This window comes from Euwallacea fornicatus, chromosome 2 (assembly GCF_040115645.1).
Source record: "Euwallacea fornicatus isolate EFF26 chromosome 2, ASM4011564v1, whole genome shotgun sequence".
Taxonomy (NCBI): domain Eukaryota; kingdom Metazoa; phylum Arthropoda; class Insecta; order Coleoptera; family Curculionidae; genus Euwallacea; species Euwallacea fornicatus.
The window spans coordinates 7,134,132-7,140,749 of record NC_089542.1 but is presented as its reverse complement, the minus strand read 5'-3'; positions in this window follow the sequence as shown (position 1 = coordinate 7,140,749).

Sequence of the window (6,618 nt, the reverse complement as noted above, 5' to 3'; positions counted from 1 at the left end):
GAAATGTTAGTCGAGCAGTAAAACTTTATGCTGAAAGATTGTCGAATGAAAGAGATTTCTATTGGACGACTGTCAACAGTGTCATTCAACATTTCAAAGAAACGAAAACGTTGGAAACAAAAAAATGCAATCGTCTCCGAAACCATATGAAGGCAATCAAATAGCAATTCTTGCAGTTGCCTTCCATTCCCGTGTAAGTTAAATTGCTGCTGACTCAGAAATATCAAAAACAAATATCCAAAGAATTTTGAAGGTGAATAAATTTCATCTTTACTTCATTTCTTTACACGAGGAACTCCATGGAACCGATTTTAAAAAGCAAGTAAATTTTCGTAATTGGGCAAGGTAGCAAAAAAATAAAAATTCAGATTTCTTCTTCAACGTTTTGTTTTCGGACGAACCCACTTTTACAAACCATGGTGGAGTGAATCGTCATAATTTGCATTTTTGGAATGCTGTAAACCCATACTGGCTTAGAGAAAGTTAAACATCAAAGACCATGGTCAGTGAATGTATGGTGCATTATTATTGGGAAACACTTAATTAGACCTTTATTCATTAAAAGAAGAACCAAATTTGAATGGAAAAATATACCGCGATTTTTTGCGTACTAATCTTCTAGAACTGTTAAAAAACGTTCCACTTGCCATTAGACGGGTGATGTGGTATCAGCATGATGGTTGTCCAATTCATTGTTCTAGAATGCTTTCTGCGGTTCTAGATGAAATATATCCAGATTGATGAATTTTACGGGGTGGTCCAGTGAACTGGCCTTCTAGATTGCCTGATCTGACCTCACCAGATTTTTTGGCTCTGGGGTTTTTTGAAGGGCAAAGTTTATGCAGAAGTACCAACAACTGCAGACGAAGTAAAGAGAAGAATAGAGAATGAATATAAATTGATAAACGGAAAGATGCTTCGCAGAGTAAACATTCATTTGGAATAAGAATCAAGACGTGTTTGGAGCAGGAAGGACATTCTTTTCAACATTTGCTTCCATAAGTTTCGCAAATCAGGATTTTAAATTCATTTGCTAAATTAAAAAAAGATTGTACATATTTTTTCATTAGATAGAAGGATAGTTATGAATTTTAGACAGAATAGGTATTATAATACTTAAAAAAAAAAATGCAATAATTTCGATTATCTCAAAAATTGGGCAAAAATTAAAGATAATTCTGCGGAAATATGTCCAATGAAAAAATTATTTAAATAAAATATATTCGTTTTTTAAAAATCTACAAGGATCTGTAAAAAAATAGAGGATTGCTATATAAAAAAAAAGTTGCCCTTGAAATGATCTTCAAATGACATTTTGGCTAAAAGTCGCTATCTTCATGAAATATTTCTCTCTGTACCGGACAATATTTATTTGAAACTTTTTTTCACGTAACGTACCGCTTTTGAGTAATCTTCAATCACAGCTTTAAATGGGACACCCTGTATATTTAAAATCTCTTATACAATCAGAAAATTATTTTTAAAAAAGCATAATTTTGCTACACTGGTGACTCTGGCACGACTCTGCCACGTCAAAAAGTGAACATGTAAAAAGAAACTTTCCATGTTCATACGTTTTCATTTCCTTTCAACTGAAGGAATTTATCCGGCACTTTAAGCCCTCTGCCTCCCAAACGAGCATGTACTTTATTACATGAGATGTTTAACTTGCTTGGACTTCGCATTGTCTCGTGTTAAGTAATCGAATAAGAAAAAACGAGATTTTTTCCTAACACGCTTCTCTCCTCATCGGTAAATAAATTCTATTTATAATCGGACAAATATGGAAGTTGATTAAGATAGATTTATAAAGAGAATAACAGAGTTACTGACATCAGGTCAAATTAAAAAATCAAGCCCATTGAAATAATTAGGTGGATTTTTAACGGGAATATTGTCTGATTAATTCATTTTAACTTCAGGGTTTTACGTCAATGGTATTTTGTAAATACCGTTGTTGTCGAACGCTTCTGAATATGTTTTGATGGATAAAAATCACGAAAAACTACTCTTCTCATCTTCGTACAAAAACGCTAATTCTCTATTTCATACGAAAGGAACACGATTCAAGGATACAGGGCGTCCAGAAAGGTCATGATATTAATTCTAGGGCTAAAAATTCTAACGTTAAAATAATGCTAATACTCCATATTAAAAAAAAAATCCTAGCGGCCTTCGTTACCAAGTTATTCGCTCCCAAAATAAGAAGTCGAAAAAGTATTTTTTCTGTCGTTTTCACAAATATACAGGGTGTCCCACAAGTGTTTCATTATATTTCAGTGGGTAATAGTACATTGAAAAATGACTCCCTATATAAACCATATTCCAATAATGCTTCATTAAGAAGATACAGGGTGTTAAACTTTACTTAAAAAATCTAACTTTTATTGATATATTCAAAACCGTTTGAGATATGTAAGTGAAATTTGGCATGTTTTGAGAGTTAATGTAGACGCATTTATTTATGCAAAAGGGCTATTTTTCGTTTCTCCATTGGCGTGCGTACGGACACCTCTCAGCACATTTTTAAAGAAAAACATGGTGCGCCACTGCTTTTTATCAAAATAAAAATTATTTTTAGAAGTTTAATTTCATTTAGAAGAAAAATGCTCACTTGACTCTTTTTCGTCCGACGTATCGTTTGCCAGTAAAAAATTGAATACCGTCTATATGCACATATAGTATGCATATCCGCAAGTTTGACAAATAATAACGATTGACTTAAATCCAGATAGCTACTCTCAAGTATTTGACGTATTATGATATGCGTCGTTATGACTTGACAATGAATGACAATTTAATGTATACCTTACTTAATGACAAATTAATGTATTGTCATTAAGTAAGGTTTTTTCTAATCACTGGATTGGCCGAGGCGGACCAGTAAATTGGCCGGCGCGATCCTCTGATCTAAACCCTCTGGATTTCTTTTTTTGGGGTCATGTAAAAAGTTTAGTATATGAAAGACCTATTGACAGTGAAGAGGAGTTGCTAGCAAGAGCGTTGGCCGCCTGCACACAAATTCAAAACACACCTGAAATATTTCAACGTATCAGAGTATCAATGAACAGGCGAGCTCAATTATGTATTGAACAAAATGGCCACCAATTTGAACAATTTCTATAATGTCATAGCAAATAAATAATATTTAAAACAAACTTAATATTATTAAAACCATTTAGAGAATATCGTGCATATAGACGGTATTCAATTTTTTACTGGCAAACAATACGTCGGACGAAAAAGAGTCAAGTGAGCATTTCTCTTTTAGATGAAATTAAACTTCTAAAAATAATTTTTATTTTGATAAAAAGCAGTGGCGCACCATGTTTTTCTTTAAAAATGTGCTGAGAGGTGTCCGTACGCACGCCACTGGTGAAACGAAAAATAGCCCTTTTGCATAAATAAATGCGTCTACATTAACTCTCAAAACATGCCAAATTTCACTTACATATCTCAAACGTTTTTGAATATATCAATAAAAGTTAGATTTTTTAAGTAAAGTTTAACACCCTGTATCTTCTTAATGAAGCATTATTGGAATATGGTTTATATAGGGAGTCATATTATTTTTCAATGTACTATTACCCACTGAAATATAATGAAACACTTGTGGGACACCCTGTATACATATGTATATGAAACATCTGTTTGCATATGAAAATTAGTATAACTATGAGTTATTTGAACCGCGCAACTTTCATTCTGACCATAATAATTTTTTAAAAGTTCCAGTAAAAATACTTTTCTTAACTTTTTACTTTGGCAGCGGATACCTTGATAACGAAGGCCGGTTGGATTCCTTTTTATATTAAGAACCAGCAACCCTTGAATTTATGACACGACTTTTCCGGACACGCTGTATATAGACGTACGTCGTGGCGCACAGAAGAATTACTTCCCATGTTATGTAATTTTCAATGTAATTGTTTAAACAATGTTTTCCGGATGCTTGTGTAGTAGGGGGTATAGGTACCGTCAATAAAATTTTAATTTCAATTTTATTATTTCTCTTCACCCTTAATTTGAAATTAAGGTCACATATTTTTCTGCTAAGGGCACATATTCTTTTTTTCCAACCCTTTGTTTGTCCATTGCAAACCCTCAGCAAACCTGCCATCAATTTAACCTCCATCTATATCAATGAAACAATCAAAAACTGACTTAAACTACCGAAGCTTCCAAATTGCCTATGTGGGTACACCATTGCCATGAACTTGCTGACCAGCGTTACTTCTTTTAATTGCAAAACGAGCTTTCGCGTTGTTTTTATCAAGATAATATGGAATGCTTAATAAGGCCACAAAGGGTGTCACCCACCCCTATCCTGTTTCATTGGTTATATTATTTATATTTACTCTCCATGTGGTCCATGGCTGTTATTTTTCCCAGCGCACTTATATTGATTGAGGGGCGGGGGGGTTGGCTTTGATGGGTTTTTGTTTGTTTTGCCGAATATAGTTTTATGGGAAATAGCTCGTCTAGAACGAAGTAAGAAAATTGTAAAAAGTCGAGTTTATTCAAGTCAGTCGTTTTTATCTGTTTTTTTTTTTTTGTTTAGATAGACTATCGACATCCGCCCCTGATACGAGCTGATATCTTTCGCTATTTGCCCGACCAAATTCAAAGTGCACCACAAGAAAAAACAAAATTGTTATTTTTAGATAAGTTAAGTATTTGTTTAGTGCGTTTATTGTTTGTGTGCTCGGTTAATTTTGATGGGAAAAGGCGAGTTTTTAAGTTCATTCTATCCCTTATTTACACTAAGATTTCGACCCACAAGATGTTTCTCTAATTGCCTCGCTTATCGCCTTAAATCTTTTGCAATTACGAATAATACGCAGTGAATCATCAACAAAGCCGTCTTTTTACACACACATCTCCCTCTTTTAAAAACCGCTACAAAAAAAGCCTAAATGCTTTGTAAAACATATGGGGTGGCACCCGTGCAGGTTTAGAAAAAAGTGACTCGAAAAACTACCTGATAAGTAGTTACTAAACACTGACACACCGCAACAAATCCCCCATAAAAAAGCAGGTCAAAAAATGTGTTCATCCCTTACTTTTCTAGGGGGTGCTCAAATTAGCAGGTAGTCCGGGATTAAAGGAAGATTGGTATAAATTCCGAAGGGGAAGTTTGTTTTTTAATATTATTCTATTAGATTAGAGGGTGCATAGAGAGTTCATTATTATAGAGTGAATATAGGGAGTTTTTAAGGGAAATTTGTGGGAAGTTCAAGAGTGGTGAAATCTGATTTTGAATTTTAAGAGTCTTTGGTAAAAACTTAGATCTCAATTTTTTTGCATTATAAGAGTGCAAACAGACGGTTATCGACTCAAATAATTTACAGTCACTCAAAAAAGTATTCGTACAGCCGAAAAAAAATTCTGTAAACTGTAATTTTCGACTGACTTTATTCAAATTTTGTATAATGAAAATTCAAACCGAAACTCAGTTTATGTGTTCGAGCGACTTTTGAAAATTTGATTTTTAAAGTGCTTTTCAAGGTCTTTAAAAAACTCCGTTTTGGAAACTTCTTATGCAACGAAAATTTTTCAGTGTGATTTTAATAATCTTATAGAGGGAATTTTTCTACATATCTCCTGAAAATTTGATCAAAGTCAAAGCACAAATAAGGTAATTGCGTCTTTCAAAATCGTCAAAATTTTCTAAATTTCGTCATTTTGTGTGAAAACCGACACTTTTTAACGATTTTAAACGGCGCAACTACCTTATTTGTAGTTCGACTTTCATCAAATTTTCAGGAGATCTGTAGAAAAATCTCCTCTACAAGATTATTAAAATGATATTGAAAAATTTCCGTCGCACAAGAAGTTTCCAAAACGGTGTTTTTTTTAAGACTCTAAAAAGCATTCTAAAAGTCAAATTTTCAAAAGTTACTCACACGTAACTTGCTGTTTCCAAACTTGTTTCCATGTTATTTCCTAAGCACTGTTTACAAAAACAGTATTTGTGGTATTTCTATTAAACGACAAGTCCGAATCTTAACATGTGTTACGTCATCGTAATCGGAAAAAAAGCTGAATCTAAAAATGGGAAAAGCCAAAATGACGTTCATAAGAAATATAAAGTTGATGATGGTTCTGGAAAATCGAGACGTCGGATTTCAAATTTGACATTGTTATGTTGTCCAGGAGAAAAAGTGACTACGAAAATGTGCCAGCCATTTTCAATTATCTCAAGTAATGGAAATTTTATAGTTCTTCAAACGGCATCTTACAAAGCTCGAAAATACGCAACTTTGCCCTAATTTCACCGACCTCGTATCTCTTCAAATAACCAAAATCCCTAAGGTTGAGCTCGTAAAACGGACACCCTATATGTAGTATAATTTCAGATCTAACTAAGATTTAATACCTAAAGACCTTATTCGTGATTTTTGTCGAACAGCCCCGATTTTTACGACGAATTATAATTTAAGCGAACATGATAGTTTTATGGTAACACAAGGCAGTTCTAGAATAACAGATTATATAACAAATAAACAAGTTTTGGGCAAGAGCGAAAAGTTTGCAGACCCAATCTACGACGACGCCAACGATTGTGCAAGTATTTTTATGAAACACTATTCCGTACAAATACGACTTTTAGACCAT